Source organism: Somniosus microcephalus, chromosome 2 (assembly GCF_052327205.1).
Source record: "Somniosus microcephalus isolate GS21.2 chromosome 2, FLI_Smic_1.0, whole genome shotgun sequence".
NCBI classification, from domain to species: domain Eukaryota; kingdom Metazoa; phylum Chordata; class Chondrichthyes; order Squaliformes; family Somniosidae; genus Somniosus; species Somniosus microcephalus.
The window spans coordinates 41,322,482-41,344,737 of NC_140988.1; the positions used below are offsets into that span (position 1 = coordinate 41,322,482).

General features: G+C 45.6%; 1 protein-coding gene and 1 long non-coding RNA gene across 3 annotated transcripts in view; one reads left to right on the forward strand and one right to left on the reverse strand.

The window, feature by feature from the left end:
- Nucleotides 1–22,256, reverse strand: part of maml3 (mastermind-like transcriptional coactivator 3) — a 486,074-nt gene that overhangs the window by 161,659 nt on the left and 302,159 nt on the right. The window lies entirely within an intron of this gene.
- Nucleotides 6,936–13,639, forward strand: LOC147122669 (uncharacterized). The gene is made up of 3 exons (XR_015081319.1): nucleotides 6,936–7,051; nucleotides 11,681–11,786; nucleotides 13,460–13,639. It is a non-coding gene; the product is annotated as an uncharacterized LOC147122669 (long non-coding RNA).

Sequence of the window (22,256 nt, forward strand, 5' to 3'; positions counted from 1 at the left end):
AATACTGTTATTTTCCAATACTTATTACAGGAAACTTTGTGCTATCCGGCACCGACGGGATCGAGCTGTTGCCGTCCCATCAAAACTGCCGGACAAACCAGCGCTAATGTTGAAACATACGGAGATTTTGAGCTCCGTATCTGGCAACAAACCTTGTTGCTTAGCAACAGCTTCTAAACAGTCAGCCGTACCTTGCAAGCATCTCTGTAGCTTAGCAACAGCTTCAGCGAGACCTTGCAGAGCTTGACTGTTGAGAAAAAAGCAACGAAAAGAAAAAAAACCTAACGAAATGGCCCCTGATTTTTGCCGGTGGCTCGAGCTTGCTGGACATTTAGCCTCCGGATAACACAAAGTTTCCTGTAGCTTGGCCCTGTTGGTAGTACTCTTACCTGTCAAAGGGTTGTCAGGTTCAACTCAAACACCAGGACTTGAGTACAAAACCCACGCTGACACCCCAGTGCACAGTGCTGCATTGTTGGAGGAACTGTCCTTCGGATGAGACGTTAGACTGAGGTGCTGTACCTTTTCGGATAGACAAAACCAAAGCCAATATGGCCTGTCCCAGGATTAGGGTTGCCAAATCTGGTTGGACGTATTCTTGGAGGTTTCATCACATGACCTCCAGCCTCCAACCGCCTGGCCCAGTCAAACAGCCATCTTTCACGTCTGCAATATTTTTATAACTGATAAATGAGAGTGTTCAAAGAAAATGATAAAAGAAACACCCAATTGCTTTCATGCCTCAATGGTTTTTCACCTGGGTTGCTCGCAGCAGTGTCCAAGAGATTAACCTTTAACTCTTCACTGGCAGAGTTGTGGGACTTGGCGTGACGTGGAAATCAGCAGTGAGCAAACTGTTCAATGGACCAGCAATTCACAAGGAAAAAAGCCAAAAGTCAGCACTATTCAAGCAAATGTGAAAAGCAATACTGCAAGTAACAGAAGGGTTAAGAGCTTAGCACAAGCACTCCTATTATTACAACCCATGACGGTGACAGGAATATCCCAGACTTCCACTTAGGAAGGTCTTTACATTCTGTTGCTTTTGAAGAAAAGTTTTTCCCTGTCACTATTTTGCCTTTAAGGAGCAAGAGATGTTCATTACAAATGAACTTTTATGCTTTAGCCCCTTGCCTACTGTGCTTTACGCTGACTGACTGCAACAGAAAAAAATACTTGGCTGTTGTGTGAAAAAGCAGCCTGGGGCAGGCCTCCCCAAAGATAGATAACACCATAGCCCATTTAAGATAAACTCTGATAAGATCAAATCTTGCTGGCAAACTAAAATGTTCCATGTAAAAAAAAAATTTCAAATTGACTGCAATATCAGCACTTGTACTTGCGATTTACTCTAGAATGGACCTGATTAAAATAAAAGGGGAATCTCATATTCAGTATACTTAATTAAAAATAAGCCATCATCATTAACTTTAACATCCTTTCATTTATTTCTCTCTGTCAGTTGATCTTTGTTTAAATATTTTTTGAACAACGAATGTTGTTGTTCAATTATCAGGCGATGTTGATGTTGCACCTTCCCTTCCTCCCCCACCCCCTCCCCCTCAGCAGATTAGTCATTACAAGCCGGTTTGGAGCATTTTCTGAAACTTGTACTGTATATGGCTTATTGCATCTCGTGTAAACTGGGAGCAGGCCGGCAGTCAATGTCAGCTGTTCCTGGTTTTCCTATCTAGAAACAATGCTAGGGAATGGAATGCGTTCCCATTTGGATTGCCACTTTCATAAGCAAGCACTCCCAAGGCCTGGTGTAACACAGGCCAGATTCGGAGTAAAACTCCCTCAATTCTGCACCAACAGCATGCTTTGGCAGGATATTGAACTGTGGGGGCCATTACAGCTGAGCCTGATTTTGTACTCAGTTGACATTCCTATTCATGCACTTTTCAGCCGAGGTCACTAGGCAACAATCAGGGGTGGGTTACCCTGGCTGATGTTTCCCCCAACCTAGCCTCCCAACCCAGGCACACACAGGCCAATTGTACCACTGCCCCAATTTAGATCAGTCCACTCGGCACAGCCCAGGGATTGAACATGGGATCTTCCTGGGCAAATGGCTCAGTACCATCCCAGAAATTGTACGTTTTCACAATGAGCCACAGGCTAGGTCCCAGAGGTGCAAAGGGCATTGTGCCAACCCAGTGCCCTTTCATTTAATTTTCTCATTTGCCTTTGAATCGAAAATAGATTGAAACCCCTAGCTCCTTTGGTACATAATATTATGAAATCCAATAAGTGCTCTGACAATGTGCTGCAGGAGAGCTATGCCATGTGCTTTCACCAATGCTGCCAGGAGATGCGTTAGTGTGCCCTGGAATGACCCTCTGATGTTTCTCTTTCCCTGTTGGGATATTGCCTGGCTTCCACTTGATCATTCCTCTGAACAATATATCTGAAGTCGGGCATTCAGCAGTGTGGAAGATCATGGCTATGAGACCATGTCCCAACACTTGTTGATGTCTCGAGTTGCTACTCAAATCTGCTGTGCCAGAACAGCATTATTTTCAATGCATGGAGTCGTGCTTCACCTACAATACATCGCTGCATCACATGCTGCACATCAAGAGGCCTGGAATTCTATTTTCAAAACCGTTTGCCAGTACACAAGCATGTGCATAACAGATTCCTGCAATTCCCTACCTAACACCATTGTGGGAGCACATCGCCACAAGGACTGCAATAATTCAATTTCTCTGGGCAACTAGCGATGGGCAATAAATGTGGCTTTGCCAGTCTTGCCCACAGACCGAGAATAAATATGAAAAAAAATGACACTGAGGTGGGGTAAAAGGGACATGTTTTATTAAAAGACACTTTAGGCCCGATTCTAATTCAGGGGCCGAGGTGGGCAGCACACTGTTCGGCCTCCGCATCATGCGGCTTGGGAGATTTTAACTCTCGGGCCTCATTTAAGTGATCCAACTCCGATTCCCGCCCGATCCCAGTGGGAATCGCTACCTGGCCGGTGGGCGGGGGCGAGTTTTTGGCAGAAGCCTGCTGCTGGAGACCCAAAGGAACAACATAAGGTAAGTAGTCAGGTCGAGTGAGGGCCTCTGGAGGCGATCACGGTCGGGGGTGGGGGGCGGGGGGGGGAGGAAAGCCCTGGAAGGGGAGGCTCAAGGTTTCCTTGTGGGGCCTGGAGGAGCCTAAATCAAATGTAAAAATACTTTCCTTTGTTTGCCTCTTGTGGCCCTGTTCCTGCTTGCCGGCGGCTTTCACTGGCGGCTCCAGCACTGGGTGTCGCTGCTGCGGTCGGCAGTTAACATCGCATCGGGGCCCGAATGAGGTCGTTAGCAATGTTCCCACTAAATTTTGTGTGTGGGCGGTACCTTTAAATTTGCTGCGCACGCCCAACACCTTACAGGGAACAGCTTGTGAGTGGCCTGCGTGGTACCTTCTCGATTGCCGCGCACGTGCGCAGTTTACAGGGAACACTGGTCATCAGCCCCGACGTTTAAGCATTGATGAGGCCAACGCTGCCGAAACCCTGTCAGTTAAAATGGCGGCGGGCATCAACGTGTCAGGAACGCGGCAGGCAGCACCCGACTGCCATTTTAACCACGCGACTGCCATTTTAACCACACAACTGCCATTTTAACCACCTGCCTGCCCTCATTCCCCGCCGAGGTGGACAGGGTTAAAATTGGCACTTTAGTTTTTGTTTTTAGAATCATAGTAAACAAAGATGCTAATTTTTAAAATCTCTAGCAACTAATTCATTGATAACTGACTGGTTAAAAGTATATCTGTAACTATTCTTACATCTTATTAATCAGCCCCTGGTTTACAGCTCCTGGAAACCAGAGAGATCGGAAGTGCCATTTGAAGCCATACGTCAAGTTGTTTTTCTCAAGTCTGCTGCAGTTTATCCAAACACTGTGCACTTTGCTGATAAACCCCAATATTATACTTATTTTTATAGCCTTTTTTTCATCTGTTTAGTGAAGAAACAATGGTCTTTTGATAGGTTTCGCCTGCTGCCTGCGATAGGAAGTTAGGTGCCACACTAACTACCCACTACAAGTGCAATGAATAAGCAAATTATACAAAGTATACATTTTGTTATCATTCCCTTCAGACTGTTGTCACTCATTAACCTCAGGATTGCCTTTACAGCTTTCAAAAAGGGACAATGATAGATGATTCAGCCAATGTCCCAGCACGGTGGCATAGTGGTTAGCACTGTTGCCTCACAGCTCCAGGGACCTGGGTTCGAATCCGGCCTCGGGTGACTGTCTGTGTGGAGTTTGCACATTCTCCCCGTCTTTGCGTGGGTTTCCTCCGGGTGCTCCGGTTTCCTCCCACAGTCCAAAGATGTGCAGGTTAGGTTGATTGGCTGTGATAAAGTTGACCCTTAGTGTTAGGGGGATTAAATGCGTGGGGTTGCGGGGATAGGGTGGGATGTGTGTTGGTGTAGGGGTTACGGGGATCAGGGGTGGGATATGTGTCGGTGCAGGCTCGATGGGCCGAAATGGCCTCTATCTGCACTGTGAGGTTTCTGTGATTCTGTGAATCAGACCTCAACCTAAACCCAGGAAGATGCTCACTCTGTCGGGAGGAATAGTCCTCATCACTGCAGGCTGAGATCCTGCTGGCAGTCCCTGTACAACCTGAAGTAATGCACTCAGACCCAGAGATGAAATCTGTGTTTCAGCTTTGCAGTGAATCACCCGCCCAATCCAACTCATTCATACTACAGGGTAGTCTCATGGATTGGTGAGGGATGGAGGTGGGGGAGGAAGGTACTATCTGCTCCGCCTATCTGCTCACTCCATCTCAGTTTTCTTCCTCTCCACCCCCAAAACCCCATCTCCCACCACAAGTAGGCGTCGCCCCCTTTTTGTCAGAGACCCCTATTACAACTCTGTTCTGACAAAGGATCTACAGCGAAAGTGATTAATCGCCTGTCTTTTCTCTGTCTGACTTGAGCTTTGTTTTAAATTTTAGCTTTCTGCAATTTTTTCTTGATCACCACAAACCTGTCTGAGCCGCTGTTTCTGGTACAACTCCTCTAAAGTAACATTTATAATAAAGGAAGTGATGTTTACTTGCATTCTCGTATGTTTACGTTTTTTTAATTCATTCATGGGACATGAATCCTAAGTGACTTGCTAGGCCATTTCAGAGGGCAGTTAAGGGTCAACCACATTGCTGTGGGTCTGGAGTCACATATCGGCCAGACCGGGTAAGGACGGCAGATTTCCTTCCCTAAAGGATGTTAGTGAATCAGATGGGTTTTTACGACAATCCGATAGTTTCATGGTTACCATTACTGATACCGGTAATTATTCCAGATGATTTAATTAACTGAATTTAAATTCCCCAGCTGCCGTGGTGGGATTATGAACTCACATCTCTGGATCATTAGTCCAGGTCTCTGGATTACTAGTCCAGTAACATAACCACTATGCTACCGTACCCCTAAAGTTTAGTGTGGACGGAACAGACACAGTGACCCAGGTAAATCAACAGAGCAAGCTGTTTATGGGATGTTGGGAACAATGGAGTTCGCAGTGACTGCTCAGCAGCGGGGTGGTCTCCCTGTACTAGCCCTCTAAATCGCCCCATGTCTGAGGCTACCGCTTCTGCTGGCTTCAGAGGCAATTGGTAACTGACCTGAACTCTGGTCAAGTAGAGGCTGAATTTCTGGCAGCCATTTCCAGCTAGGAGCAGGTACAGTGCGGGTAGAAGTCATTTCCTCACACGCACGTTTTTAAGTCTTCCAAAAACAGATTTATATACCAATGAAACCTATAAGTGTTTTATGACAATGATAGCTGCAAAATAGAGAAGTGACTTATACACAAGTGTGACTTATACACTGGGTATTACAGTACTTTGTTGTGTAAAAGCAGGGTAAAATGATTTAGAACATAACTTCATAGGCAGGTCAGGGCGTTTTCACAGCTGACATGATGAGAAATGGGATTCAATCAAAGATAGTCTGAAATAATGGGACAGTACTCCTACATGTCCAGCTGGAAGCTGTTTAGCTGAAGAGTTAAAACAACCACTTGCAGTCTCCTCCGAGCTCTGCTCACAGGCATTTACCAAAGTCCAGCCAAGTATTAGAATGTGTACCTCTACCGCAGGCTCGTGTTCACAATCACTGCCAAGAACTCAGCTCACATTTGACCTGCAAAAATCACACTTTGCCTGACTGGCTGTCATGGCAGGGCTAGTTTTTTTTTAAAAGAAAAATCAGACCAGTAACTGTTCATTATTCTCTTAAGACCCCTCACTGTATGTCTTGCGAGCTGAAGCACAAACCCTACAACCTGAACCACATCCAATACTATTTCTTCAAAGCCAAGTGGAGATGGTGTGCTGCAGTCTGCACATTTGAGATGCTTCACTGCCTACAGCCAATACAGAGAAGGCTATTTATTAGTGGTGAACTGCTCTTCCACAAGCTGCCCATTAAATGGAGGCCAGATTTACCCTCCCCCGCTCTTATTCATTCTTCAACAGTCAATAACAAGTTCCATTTCAGTACCGATCACATTTATTTTTGCAGGCACATAACTGGACACCTCAGCTGTTGTAGTGAAGTGTTGGAGGTGGGTGCTAGCGATGACAAAATACAAACAGTTTATTATACAAAATATTTTTGATATAGATTTCACGTTTTGTACTTTACAATTGCGATGCCACAAATTACACGGCCGCAATAATGGTACCACATTTCTCAGATTAGGGCCAGCAATGGCACAAAAACAAAGGCCTTTAGTATTACAAATCAGCAGGGAGTGACCAGCCAGATTGCTTCACTTCACATCAGAAGAAACTTTATAGCACAACACAGTCAAAGCTGACTGCTGGAGCAGACTGCTGATGTAGCAGCAGCCACGCACAGAATGCACACAAATAGAACGTGATGATCAATATACTTAGCACTTTGTGGACTGCTGTATCACTTCTGAACCAAACTCAAAATAGTAATGCGATTAAAATTTAAATATTTTTGGTCCGCTTTCCCGATGGCCTTGTGGGTAAAGGCACCGCCAAATGCAGGCTTGCTCCGTGGTCTGTGGTAAGTTAGATGCTCCCAGCCAGGGCTACAGTTGGCTTCAACATACTTGGACTGGTGGGGAAAGTCAGCCAGGCTCTTACTGCTGATCAACTTACTGCTTACCTAGTGACTCCTGCTAAAAAGTGTGTGTGTGTCTGTCTATGTGGGTATGTGAGTGTTTCTATGTCTGAGTGTGTTTCTATCTGCATGTGTGTGTCTGTGTGTGTTTCTGTGTGTGTATCTATGTGTGTGCATCTGTCTATGTGGGCGTGTGTGTGTTTCTGTGTCTGTGTGTGTGTCTATGTGTGTGTATCTGTGTGTGTGTATCTGTGTGTGTGTCTATGTGTTTGTCTCTGTCTGTGTGTGTGTCCGTGTCTGTGTGTGTGTGTCTGTGTGTGTGTGTCTGTGTGTGTGTCTGTGTGTGTGTCTGTGTGTGTCTGTGTGTGTCTGTGTGTGTGTGTCTGTGTGTCTCTGTGTGTGTGTCTGTGTGTGTCTCTGTGTGTGTGTCTGTGTGTGTCTCTGTGTGTGTGTCTGTGTGTGTGTCTCTGTGTGTCTGTGTGTGTCTGTGTGTGTGTCTGTGTGTGTGTCTCTGTGTGTCTCTGTGTGTGTGTCTCTGTGTGTGTGTCTCTGTGTGTCTCTGTGTGTCTGTGTGTGTCTCTGTGTGTGTGTCTGTGTGTGTCTCTGTGTGTGTGTCTGTGTGTGTGTCTGTGTGTGTCTGTGTGTCTCTGTGTGTATGTGCATGCTGAGGAAAGCATCATTCCTCTGCTGTGATTCATGCCACAGAAGAATAGTCCATTATCTAGGCTTACATGCTCAGAACATCCACCAGACAGCGCATGATGTCCATGGAAACCGTACCTTATCATAAGAGAAACTTGCTTAAAAAAAAATGACTCCTCCCTCCTTGGGGGAAGTGGCAGGCCTTTGCTCTGTGTCACCCACTGATGACCTAAGCTGTGTTTGGTAGCTCACTCTGCAGGGAATCATGGTGGCAAACCCACATCCTAACATTCAAAGCTCATTGAACTAGCAACAGGTGGGATCCCCAGTTCCATTTCTTAGTACCTTCCAAGGCAGATAGATACAATTCAAGAAATGTTCCTTGAGTTTGACTTATAATTCAGTAATGATAATCAATTTACCCCAGCTCATTCTTTCCTTTCCTGTTGATTACAATAAGTCAGGGCTCAGAGACAGTGCTATTTTTGAATTTCCCTCCTATTTTCTCTCTCTCTCCGGGAGTGATTGGTTCCACTATGGAAACTGAACCACTCCACCCGCAGTTTCACAGCGATGCTCCACAACAGAGCCCTTTGTGTCGCCACTGCACTGAAATCACACAGGGGAACGGTGAAAAACCGCATCAGAAAAAAAGCAATCGGGAGGAAAGAGCACCAGCTTTTCAGGAGATAACTGAGGGGAAATCTCTTTTAAATACCAAGTTAAAATAAATAGCATTGCACATTCCATCACTGGGATCCCAGACTACGGCAGGACATTTTGAAAGGTTTGCAGACCACACTTGAAATTACAGCGTTGCAAATATGTCTGAGGTCGGTGCCCACTTCCCCCATTCGTGTCTTGTAAATGGAGGAAGTTATGGCGAGTGAAGCATGAATGGAACGAATCCTAAAGGCGCTCTTGTATCGGAGAACTAACAGGATTGGAGGACAAGCTCTAGCAGCTACTTCCTCTGCAAACTTTTCATTTTAACACTTTCACTGGCCTTGAGATTTAATTGCTTCACTTCTGCGAGCCTGATTGCAAAACATTACAGTAGAACAGGAGTCCCAATGTTGTTGTATTGCTGATTGATGTCGTATAAATGCAAGTTGTTGTTGTGACAAAATTTACAAGTCATTTTGCATCATTTTTATATTTTATATTTTTATTTACGCCTTTAAAAATGTTCTTTTTAGCCCTCTCCCATGCCATACATCATCTTTCAATTGGTCTGGAGGGCCCTGCATAAGGCTGTATTGCAACTAGATGCAGGAAGTGCATAAAAGTTGAAACCCTGCCACCTCCGACCCCCCCATTTCTCCCATTTCTCCGTCCCTTCTGGAAAAGCTCTGGCTAATTGAATGGATTGCGAATGATGTTTCATAGACCGAAAGCCTATAGAACGTAGCTAGCCCACCATTCAATTCGGCAGAGCTTTTTTCAGAGGGGAAGAAGAGGAGAAATGGGGGCGGGAAGTCAACTTTTATGTACTTCATGCCTGCTTCACATACTAAGCATTAGGCAGCCACAGAAAGTTCCTGTTGTTCCAGGGGCAGGCAGCTGTTACCAGCTACATGGTGTCCTACAGAGGGTAAATTCAGCACTCTTCCCCCTGCCCCCCACCCCTTCCAGGAGGAGCTACATTCAAAGAAAGTGTGGCTTGGAGAATGTTGTCGCCCTACCTCTGACCCGTGCTCCCTTGGAGTGTGGATCCCCCTACAGGAGTGTGCGATCGTCGAACTTGCCCTTCAGGCCTCAGGGTTTTCACTAGTTCTCATCAGTGATAACCAACGCACCTCAACACGGCTTCTGCACGTAGGCGCACAATCGCTGAAATATTTTGCAGGACTTTATCCGTTACCCCTCGGGCTCCTGCACACGCTTACAGCTCCGTAGAATTCTCTGAGTCTCTGTTCCTCAGCCACCTTCTGCACCTCTGCTCTGTTTTCCTAGACTGTTAGTGCTGAGATTAAGCACTCCTGAGTATGAGTGAAAATATTCCATAGTTGTAGTGCATTCACACAATTACTGTAATAGCGTATTTTCACTCGAGCTGTGGAAGTAATGATAGCCTTGCCTCCTAATAGCATTCCCTTACTTTCTGTTGTTGAAGAGTGAAACAGAAAAGAAACAGCAGCCCTATATCTCAGCGCCTGCACTTGAAATCAGAAACTAGAGCAAGGACACAGAGGTTGGGCTGGTCAGGATGGGGAATGCGAGGCAAGCGCTTGAATGCAGTAGGAGTGGGAAGCAGACAGATTGGGGGACTGCCCCCCCCCCCAGCCACCCTCCAGTTGATGCCTCACTCCCTTCAATTCATTTCTCACAAAAAGCCAGCAAGCACACAGATGCCTACATGAACAGCTTTTTGCACAGAACATCTTTGCAAAAGAGAGGGGCCAAGTTTCGGTCTGTTGAAGGCATTGCTGTCCAGATTCCGCTGATCTTTTTAGGCAGTCCCTCGGAACCGAGGATGACTTGCTTCCACATTACTGTCTGAATGTGAAACTGGTATCACCAAGGACACACCTTAGGGAATCTGGTCTAGAGGCATGACCTATCCATACAATCACTTATGGCAGTCTTATGTATTTACTTCAGTTCTACATCCTAGCACTGCAGCCATTATCACATTTCCCTCTTTCAGTGCAGCTAGATGCCCACCCAATATACCCGACAGTAGAGAAACCAGATCAATATCTGGGGAGAACACTGGACGAAAAGAATTGTAGCTTTCCTTGGCACTTACTGTCCAGCTTAACCCTTAGCTGAATGCAAACTCATTTGTGTGGCAGACAGGAACGGAGCAACCAGACACCCCTGGGAGGCACACAGCCACATAAACAGAGGCACCCCAAACAGCCTGACGGCCTTCAGAAGATTTTAAACCCAGATTTGAGTTCTATCTGCCCAGGCAACTCCAAAGGTGTGGAAATTCATCAACAGACTTGGAGATACATCATTTTTCATCTGCATGAATGATTGGAAATCCGGCTCTGGTACACTCAAGACGTAGGTGACACTTGCCAGTCTGCAATCCTTGCCCATCCCTAGTTGCTCAGAAAAGGTGGTGATGAGCCGCTGTCTTCTACTTTGTAGTGACTGTTTTACAACTGAGTTGTTTGCAAGGCCACTTCAGAGGGCATTAAGAGTCAACCATTTAGTATGGAGCTGAAGTCACCTGTAGGCCAAACCAGGTTGGGGTGGCAGGTTCCCTTCCCTCAAGGCAAGCAATGAACCAGTTGGGTTTGCGGTCTGATTTTTTTTGGTGCCAGCCCACATTACCAGATTGATTGAATTGAATTTCACAATGTGGCATGGTGGGAAGATTTGAACTCACGAGCTCTGGGTTGCTAGTCCGTACCCTTACCATGTAATGGCCAGAACCTCTTGTTTGAAGAAAGAACATACGAACATACGAATCAGGAGCAGGAGTAGGCCACTCGGCCCCTCGAGCCTGCTCCGCCATTCAATAAGATCATGGCTGATCTGATTAATCCACATTCCCGCCTACCCCCGATAACCTTTCACCCCCTCTGCATTAAAAATATTCAAAGACTCTGCTTCCACCGCCCTCTGAGGAAGAGAGTTCTAAAGACTCACGACCTTCTGTGAGAAATAATTTCTCCTCATCTCTGTCTTAAATGGGCGACCGCTTATTTTTAAACAGTGATCCTCTCCACATCCACCCTGTCAAGACCCCTCGAGATCTTATCATAGAAGCCCTGCTTGAGCAGAAGCACAACACACCTACGAGTGGACTTGATACATATTGATGAGTTGTTGGCAAATAGGTTTTCCACCACACGCTCAGATAGCAGGGTCCTTATCCTCAATAAGCTGATCTTGTGGGAGAAAGCCAATATTATTTGTTCCCTTCCTTGTTTTTTGATTGCCCATGGTCTTCAGGTTTGCTGTCTCTTCCAGACAAGGAGGATCTGTTCTCACAGATGGAAGACAGGCTGTGGCACTCTACACCAGCTGGTCTACAACCGACAGCTTGGCTATTGAACAGCAAAGATTACACATGAAGGTATGCCTCAGGAGTAATGGACACCATTATGACAATCAAGAAATCAGCTACACCGACTGCAAATTGAAAAGATTTGCTATCTGATGCTAGAGTAGAGAGGAGGACGACCCTGTCTGGCATTCCCAATATGGTGACTGACAACTTAAAGTCTCGCTCCATCAGGTGCATGTGGTAGTAATGTCTGCCCTTCAGCACACTTGGAAGAGGATTAGGTAGTGAAACATCCCCTGTTACACAGGTACATAAAGGGAATTTGGAAAACCAAGTTTATTTACAAACCTATAATCCCCAGCATGAGACCTAAATCAATTTACATAAACTCATGTTACCTCTTTAAGACCATGGACTCCTCCGAACAGTCTGACTTATGATTGAGATTTTAGTTTGCATATCATGACTATCTCATAAAAAGACAGAAGTACTTGGGCTCCATTCAAACTTCACGGCATATGTGGTAGACACATCACATTTGCCACAAGAAATAACTAGTCATCCTTTTTTCTGCCACATACAATATCTGAAGCGAAACATTGATTTTGTTGTGTGGGTGTGCACAGGGCACTCTGCTAAGTAAACCGAGCAAATAGCAGAAGATTCAGTTAGCTCCTATGTGAGCATGACCACTCAACCAGTCTCAAACCAAGTAATGTCTAGACGGCTTGCAATACATCTACTGCTGGTACCAGACTTTCCAGGATAGGTTAAATACCATTCAATAAATGCTATAATTACATGTGGCTATAAATTTAACCACATAGCCTTAAGAGACAAATCTATATGGTTAGTAATACTCACAACTGTACTAAACATTACTGTGTGCATTTGACATTGGGGCTGAAATTCCAATCGGGCACTGGGCAAAACTGGGGCCTCCTAATCCTGATACACGGGCATGCTCCTTAACATTTGTTGCTTGTTTCTTCGATGTGGCTGCCCATCCTTGTCGCCCAGGTTGCCTGCTTCTTACAGTGTTGCCAAGGCACTTTAAGCATCAGATTTTATATCCTGCTGCTGCACCAGGGCTTTGCCTCTTCTCCGGGTATTCCCCCCCCCTGCCACCCGCACCCAGGTTTTTCCCATCCCTCCCCTCCCTTCCAGGTATTTACCACCCCTCCCCGCGCCAGCCAGTTGGATACCAATTTGGTGCCTAACTCCCTCCCGTTCACTATTTTCAATTCTCCTCCCCCAATATATCTCAGGTATTGCAGGCTGCATTAATGCAGCCTACCCGCCCCTGCCTATTTAAATTAGCTGGCCCTGCCATTTCTGGCAGGGTCTACACCATGACCTCAAAGGAGGCGGAGGTCTCACCTTGCCTTTGTTTGGCTGGGCTTTTTTGGACTGTGCTATGACTCTAATTCAGAGAGGGCCTCTCTCCCTCTGTCTGCAGTGGATCATTGATAGATTAACCCATATGGGGTGATTTTCAACTCCAGCGCAGGGCGGATAGCTGGCAGTAGCGGATCGGCTGCCCGTTCTTCCCTTCCACTCACCTCAAAAGGAAAGGGAAGCCGAGCAGCGTGTATAACGGGCAACCGATCTGCTAGTGCTAGTTTTCTGCCTCCACTGATATTGAAAATGACCCCCATTGCTAAGCAGGAGAATGACGGCTCAGCAGGAGAGCAATAGTCTTTGTTCTTTGAATTACATTTTCTCATCTTTCTGCCCTCTAGATCTTGGCCTGTGTCGGTGCTCTGTACTGGAACTCTGTTGTACAAAAGTTACACACGATAAGAAAGATGCCACAGACGGTGAGATAGACAAGTTCATGATGGACATGATCTTTAGGGGCAGCTGCATGAAAAACATGCACATGGTTATTTTGGTACACTTATAAATTGGTGCATAATCTACATTTCTCTGCTGTGTGTCCAGACAGTTCCTTATAAATAGATCGGTACAGCAGAATTCGGGCCACTGAGATAGACCAACCTTTGCTGATCTGTGTTCACGTGAGCTAACAAAACAAGAGAACTGCAAAGAGAGCTAATAAGGGAAACAATTGAGGCATTTGACCGAAATACAAAGCGACATTGAAAATTGCTTCAAACAAAATAAAAAGCTACAGGAGGAGCGTAACATGAGAATTTTCACATGAATGCGGTATTGTCCGATAAACCGCAGACCCTATCCCATGCCCCCACCCACACATTATATAACCAATATACAAAAACCAACGGGTAACCTAAAGTCAGTTCTGGTCACTGTCTTCATCACTTGCTTCCATACGCAACGAGAAAAGGATGAAGAAGCAGTGTTAGTGACTAACTCACTCATTTATTGCAGCCAGACATGAAAATTACAATTTAGCACAGTTGGATATGATTGTGCGTCTGACTTTGAGCTTGCACGACAAGGGAATCTCAGGCTCCATGGTCTCTTATTATGCAGTCATTTACAAATGATATTGCCCAGAAAAGGCACGCTAACATCTAATAAGCTGGTTAAAGTGGAGAGGTGGGGGGGGGGGAAGGAATCCTAATTACAGTCGTTAATAATTATCTCTACATCTTCTAGTACTCTCTAAACCTATTGAAAGAGGATGTCCTGTAGAACTAAATTATGACCAACTAATTCCACAAGTACTACTACAGGAAATGGGTGGCAACTGTAAAATATCCTCTTGCCACTGTGCTCCACCGCCAAAGAAAGCAAGAGACTTACATTTATATAACCCCTTATCGCATCTCTCTGAAAAGTCCCAAAACGCTTCATAGACAATGAAATACATTGAAATACAACAACTGTGGCTGTTTTAGCTAACACGGCAGCCAGTTTGTGCACAGCAGATTCCCACAAGCAGCAAATCGGATGAATGCTCAGTTAAACTGCTTTTGATGGCTGTTATCTGAGAGGCGAATATTGCCGAGGAGAGTACGTGAACTCCCCAGCCTTCTTTGTACGGTGCCATAAACTGGGCTGTCCAACCTTCTGGAGCAAGGGCTTAGATCCATGTGCCACCAGACGACCAGGATAAAAACATAGGGGGTGAATTTCTGCTGTTCTTCTGCTCGTCTGCCATAACTTTGGCTGTTTGTGCCATTTTCCCGGCATTCCCCAGCTCCTCCCCCAGAGTTACGGCAGATGCGCAAGAGAACCCCAGTGAAAACTCACCTCCTTGCTGTTTATCTTGGCACCAAATGGACTATTTCCACTCCCCTTTGGAATGGTGGGATGCTGCTCTGATCTTTTGCTGGGTGGGTGCCCCTGCTACAGGCAGGGGCGCCCACCCCCCTTCTCTTCTCTTCTTAGGCAGTTCCTCGGAACCGAGGATAACTTGCTTCCACATTAAAAATGAGATCTCAGGTGACTGATGAGTCTAATGCGGGACCTAGAGTCTCTGTCACAGGTGGGGCAAATGGTGGTTGAAGGGGCGGGTGGGTGGGGTGCTTGCGCTGCCTGCGCTTGGCTTCCACTTGCTCCCAGCAAAGAGACTCGAGGTGTTCGGCGCCTTCCCGGATGCTTCTCCTCCACTTTGTACGGTCTTGGTCCAGGGATTCCCAGGTGTCGATGGGGATGTTACCCCCCAATACGTTAGTGACTCCATTCACGGGATTTGGGACAGGGTCACAGCAAGGCCAAAGCAGCGGGCGGAAGTACCTTTCCATCTTCAAATGCTTTTCTCTTTAACTTGCTTTTGTAGTGTGGGCAAAAAATGTTGTGCGGTTGCTCGTTAGTTGGGGGATGGGGGGCAGTCAGTGTACTCGGCTAAGGGAAGTTGTACCCTGTATCCAGGATGTTCAGAGGCTAGACAGATTGCGTTATGCTGCTTGTAGAATGGGAGTGGGAGTTACTGGAGCCAAGATTAGGGTGATTGCTTTTAAAAGAATGTTCATGTTTCCATGTGATAAACTTTATTTTTAGGACTTTATAGTAAAGGGTGAAGAACAGTCATTTTGGAGTTTGTTTTTGCTGGAATATGATTGGGTAGAATTCTTTGGTGCGGGGGAAGGGGGGAAGACTTTGAGTAATATGTTTGTAGAAATAATAAAATATAACAATGTGAAAAATGCCCCACTGGAAAAAAGAATAATACAGAGGACCTAAAATTCCTTGGTGTTCGGAAGGAGTTCCACAGTGGGACTGGAATTTGGGGTAGGACTGAGATCTGCCAGATCTCCTCCCTTTTTCCCTCACAATGAGAAATTATGATTGGCCGGGGGGTGGGGAGGGGGGGGGGGGTCGGACACGAGAAGCAATGTCAGAAGAGGAGGCAGGACTGGTGTGATGACATCACCCACTAAAGAGCCTCCTTTGGCCTGGACGTAAGAGAATGACACCTTGGTGGAAGTGGGGCCCACAATGCCAGTTTCCTACTGGCAATCAATTACACATTCCATCAGGGCAGCAAGGTGCCGCCATGAATTTCATGGCCCCATGTGTGGGGGATTGGGGGGGGGGGGGAAATGGTGGAAATTGACTAGCGAGCACCATTATCTGTTTTCGACATCTGCCCCTTTTATGCAAATGAACATGTCTACGGAGCGCGGGACAGGGTCAGGACTAGGGCAGACTGGTGACTGGAAGTCCTGCCCCACCACACCACAACGAGGAAGAAGTCAAAGTCCATGGTCATAGCATAGATGACAGTCGCTAAACAATGGCATGACTGTGCTCAAAGGGGAGATAGGGCAAATTGAGTAGATAGTCTTGTGAACGGCTTAGCAGCTAGCCGAGAGTAACAGTGGCACAGGACCGGGAAGAAGTAGCTTACCTGAAATTGGTGTGTGACCCAGGGTACCATGTAAGGGGAGAAAACTACCCTCTTGACCTCAAAACATTAGAACATTAAAAAGAATAATGAGAAGAATGCCACAAAGGCATGACATTATCATTACTACCAAGGTAAAGGTTGGCAAGTTGCAGAAGTTGAAACTTCCTCAGTGTTATATTTAAAAACTATTATATGACCAAGAACAGACCATTGGGGAACTTGAAACAAGACAGCCCCAAAATCTGTGTAGTCTGGAGAAGTGCGGGGGGGAGCACTACAAATAGCATATTGCAAAGCATCATATAAGCACGCCACACATATTAACCAGTGGCAGCACAAATCCCCATTACCATCCAAACACCTCCTCCCCCAAATTGGGGATATAAACCTAGATTTTTTAAAAATCATCTAAAATACTGAGCAATGTTTACTATGTACAACTTGCATTTATATAGCACCTTTTAAGGGGTGGGTTTTAAGGAGGGCCTTAAAAGGGGAGAGAGGGGTGGAGGAGGGGCAGCGAAGTTTAAGGAGGGAATTCCAGAGCATGGCTCTAGACAGCTGAAGGCACATCACCAATGGTGGGGCAAAGAGCGTGGGGAAGGTTTAAGAGGCCTGAGTCGGAGGAGCACAGAGTTCTGGGGTGGTTGTAAGGCTGGAGAAGGTTACAGAGACAGGGAGAGTTAAGACCATGAAGGGAATTAAACATGAGGATGAGAATGTTACATTTCTAGCAGTGGGGAACTGGAGCCAACTTAGTTGAGTGGGTCAGGAGAAATGAGTGAACAGGACTTGGTGTGGGATAGGATATGAGCAGCAGAGTTTTGGATGAGCTGAAGTTTACAGAGCATGGTGAATGGGAGCCTGGCCAGGGGAGCATTGGAATAATGGAGTCTGGAGATGACAAAGAAATGAATGAGTTTCAGCAGCAAATGGGCTGAGGTAGGGGAAGAGGCAAACAACGTTACAGGGGTGGAAGTAGGTGCTCTTTGTGATCGGAGAGGATATAGGGTCGTAAACACAGCTTGGGGTTGAATAGTCTGGTTCAACCTGAAACCCAAAGGGCTAGATTTTCCTGGAGCCGTCAGGCGGGGTTTCAGGCGTGTTGGGGGGGGGGGGAATCCTGAATTTGGGGGTCCCGACAACATCCCACCCAAAACCCCGCCCCACACAAGTTTCAGGGACAGCGCGTACCCGCCCCGCACTGGGACCCGCCGAAACCAGGCGGGACGGGATTAGTGCCAATTAACTGCCTGTTAACAGGTAGTTAACAGTCAGTTTTTAGCCTAATCCCTATTTTGAGGGGTTTCGTGTGGTTTTCCCGACGGCTCCAAACCACGCCAGGTTAGAGCAGGCGGGCCGTCAGATTGAAGGAGTTGGAGGGGTTGCGATGTCGGTGCTCAGGTGAGTGATGGGTGCATGAGTGCAAAGTGCATGAGTACTTACCTTAACTGTAGCCGTCGGGAGCCCATCACTCAGCCGGCACTTAAAGCTGAACGGCTGCGATCTGTGAAAAGAGACAGCCTTCAGCTTTGAGTGCGGCTGAGATTTCTAACTGAGTCTGTGCAGAAGGACTCATGTTAGAAATCAGACTGTCAGTGTTTCACAGCTTCAAACAGCTGTGAAACACTGATATTTCATCTGTCAAGAACTCTTGACAGATGAAATTGCAGTCTGTGACGTCACCTGTTGCCGGGTGGCCCTTAATTGGCCTGCTGAGCCCGCTGGGCGGGCTCAACAAGCTCAATCAAGGGAAAATCGAGCGGATTGGCCGGACGTCGATGTGGGCGGGTCAAAAACCCGAAAGTTGAAGTCCCGCCTTCTTCCCGAAAGCTTCGGGAAAATTGACCCCAATGAGTGAAAGAGGATGAAATTGGTGGCACAGGTATGGAGTTTGTGGTGTGGGCCGAAGACAGTGGCTTTGATCTTCCTAATGTTTAACTGGAGGAAATTGTGGCTCATCTAAGACCAGATGTCGGACAAGCAGTCGGAGGCAGTGGAAGGGTCATGTGAGGTGGTGGAGATGTAGAGCTCGGTGAAATCAGCGAACATGTGGAACCTGATGTCATGTCTTCAAGATGCTGTTGCCGAGGAGCATCATGTAGCTCTACATCTCCAACACGTCACCTGACCTCTCCACTGTGTTTAAAATGATATCAGAACAAGGGGGCATAATCTTAAAATTAGAGTCAGTCCAGTTAGGAGTGAAATCAGGAAGCATTTTTTCCCACACAAAGGGTAGTGGAAATCTGGACCTCTCCTAAAAGGCTTTGGATACTGGGTCAATTGAAATTTTCAAGACCAAGATTGATAGATTTTCCTTAGGTAAGGGTATCAAGGGATATGGAGAGAAGGTGCGTGAATGGAGTTGAGGTACAGATCAGCCATCATCATCTAATTAAATAATAGAACAGGCTCAAGAGGCCAAATGGCCTACACCTGTTCCTATGTTCCTAAGAGACCAAGGATAGATCCTTGGGGGACACAAGGTAACGGTATGGGGGTCAGTAGAGAAGCTATTGCTGGAGATGCTCTCCTACTAATATATAGATAAGAGTGGCACCAAGCGAAGGTAGTCCCACTGAGTTGGGCAACACAGGAGTGGCATTGGAGAAGGATGGTCTGGTCAAATGGACTGTAGATCCTGCCGAATTTTTTTTGAGACAGTCGAATCCTTCTAACTTTCTATTTTGTAATTTAACTAATCACATTTTTTTTTCATAACCCACCATTTAGCTTCCCTGCGGTCTGTCTTAGCTCACAAAGAAAAGAGGAGTTTTCAATACCTTGGCGGCATTGTAAAGGATGGAAGTGCTCAATACTTTGGCACTGGCTCTGCTGCTTTTTATAAATGAGGTTAAAGAAAAAAGCTTAATAAAAAAACAGCCAGGTTTCCACTCTTGCCCGTTCTCCTGGTGCAAAATGCATGTATGTGGATGTTGAATGGAATCAGGATTCAGCTTGGCTGTGATGATACCTCCCCAGTCAAACAACCTGTTGACAGTGCCAAGGCCCATGCTTGAAGAATGACCACTTGGGCGAAGCATCAAGTGACTGTCACCACCATGGAGCCATGTCACAATAGGAGATAAAGCCTTGAGGAGAGGTGGGATGGTAGAAATTTGGAAACAAAAAAAAGTGTAGCTAAGGGATTTCCCACTGGCTCACCCAGTCTGTCTAGTGACTAGCGAAGACAAGGAAGGTTCCAGGTTTGATGGCCAGTCCCTGCTGGACTAGTTAATCTCAGCTGGGTTGATGGTAGGGATATACAATTGAGCTCAGCATTCATTAGGGTGGGGAAAAAAATCAACTATGGTCCCTGGTCTGGAACAACATCCAACAATCCCTGCTGGAAGTGTGTATGCATGGACTTTAAGCAAATAAAGGAATTGGCTTGGCTGTGATGCACTCTATGGTAAAATAGCCTGCTCACACTCACTGCCACGGTTCGTATTTGGTCACTTGGGTGAGCTACCAATGAGTATCTGGCACTCACGGAGCTGCAACTCAGCAAAGAGCAAAACGGAGAGATGGGGAGAAAACTGCTGAGGAAAGAAGAGAAAGTTGAAGATTTTCATCTCCATTTTGATAGCAATCTCTGGTGTCTTTTATCCAGCTTATGAATGCGAAAATGGCTCTGGACTATTTGTCAAAGCAAGAGGTGAGTCTTACGATTGCTCTTAGAAAGTTATATAATATGTTTCCCTCCATCCCCCTTTGATATCATAAAACCTGGTACAGACCATGAGCTATATAATTACTAAGGATGCTACCATACTTCTCGACCAATCAGACCGCAGCATGCTTAAAATGTGTAATCTAAATGCATACAAACCGACACACCACATCATTAACATATAGATAGATTTTTATCCTGTAAATTAGTGTGGATTAGCTCAAAAAGATAAGGAAATTCATTTCCAAGTGCACATTCAATAATGAACTGGAGTTTCATCCTGGGTGATGGCAAAGAAGAAATAAATGGAACATTACCAACTCTTTAACCCACAGACAAACTCTCCTCATATCATAAAAACACCTTGTAGGGCTGGGTTATTGCTGTGTAGAGCTCTACGGACAGGCTAAGCTCCCGGAAGGACTGTGTCCGGAAAGCCACTATAAACACTACACAGTAAACTTTCCCATGAAGTGCTTAGCTACAGTAAAAAAGGCAAATAACATATTTGGTTGCATTAGCAGAAGAACGGAGTACAAATCAAAAGAGGCTGTATGGTTGTTGTACAAGAAAGAAAGACTTGCATTTATATAGCGCCTTTCATGACCTCAGGACATCCCAAAACACTTTACAGTCAATGAAATACTTCTGAAATGTAGTCACTGTTGTAATGTAAGAAACGTGGTAGACAATTTGCACACAGCAAGGTCCCACAAACATCAATGAGATAATGACTAGATAAATCTTGCTTTTGGTGATGTTGGTTGAAGGAAAAGTATTGGCCAGGTCTCCCCTGTTCTTCTTCGAAATGGTTCCATGGTCTCATCCAAAAGATGGTACCTCTGACAATGCCGCACTCCCTCAGCAGTGACTTGGAGTGTCAGCCGAGCTTTTGTGCTCAAGGCTCTGGAGAGGGGCTTGAGCCACGGCCCTCTGACGCGGTAGCGAGAGTGCTATCACTGAGCCACAGTGGAGACACAATGTATTGCCAGGCCCTATCTGCAGTACTGTGCGCAATTCGGGTCACTTAATCTGCTTTGAAAGTGTAGCGGCAAGGAACAATGATGATCTTACGAATTAGGAATTTAAGTTATGAGGAAACGTTAAGGAGGTTGGGCTTCAAGATGATGTAATTACGTTTTCAAGATTATATAAAAGGAATTGATGAAAATGATCCAGGCAAATTGCTCAGGATGCTGAAGGTTTCAAGCTAGAATCATTAAGGCCATTATTCTCCTTTGTGTTAAGTTAAATGAAAAAGTAGCTGTGAGTAAACAAGGGAACAAGACCAGCAGAGCACGGTAACACTCTTTCCTTTAAACTGTTAATCACTACTCTTGAGTCTTGCTCTTACACTAAAACATATTAATCAAAATTAACCAAAAAATATTTGCTAAGGATTGTTAAGCTTTTGTGAAAAAGCCAATCATGAGTAACTCAAGCAGCATTAGAGGACTCTGCGTGTGTGTGCTTCAGGGAGGGAGGGAGTAGAATGAAAACTGAGCTCTGACAAGTTAGTTATACAAAGGAAGGGCAGGATTCTGAAATATGAGTACAGCTAGTACTTATTAGGAAGTTAATCACCTGTGCGTGCGCTACAGGGTTTTTTGAGGGTCTTGAATGAGTCACAATTGCAAAAGCATTAAATACATTCACATATATTTTATTTAGCAGATTTTTTAAAATTTGATTTGCTTTTGACCACATCCTGAGGGGGTGCTATCTGAACTCAAAGTAAGAGTCCATAATTTTCTATTAAATACGGGTAGTACAAATAAAACAGCACTGGCACCAACCGAACCGAATGTGTAGTCCCGGTGCAGAGCCTCACCCACCCGGAGCACATATAAGGAAATCACAAATTTTCCAACATGCACTCCCGGCAGTTGAGGCTCCACACCAGGAATGCGCATTTGGAAAACCGAGCCTATGGTTTAGAGTTAGTCTACTATCCAATAACAGTACAATGCTGCTATAGATAATTACAATGGATTTTTAGAAAAATGTCATTATATGACCAAAATAATTTAATGGCAACATTTTTATTAAACATGCAATGTAATTTTTATGTGTCTGATAC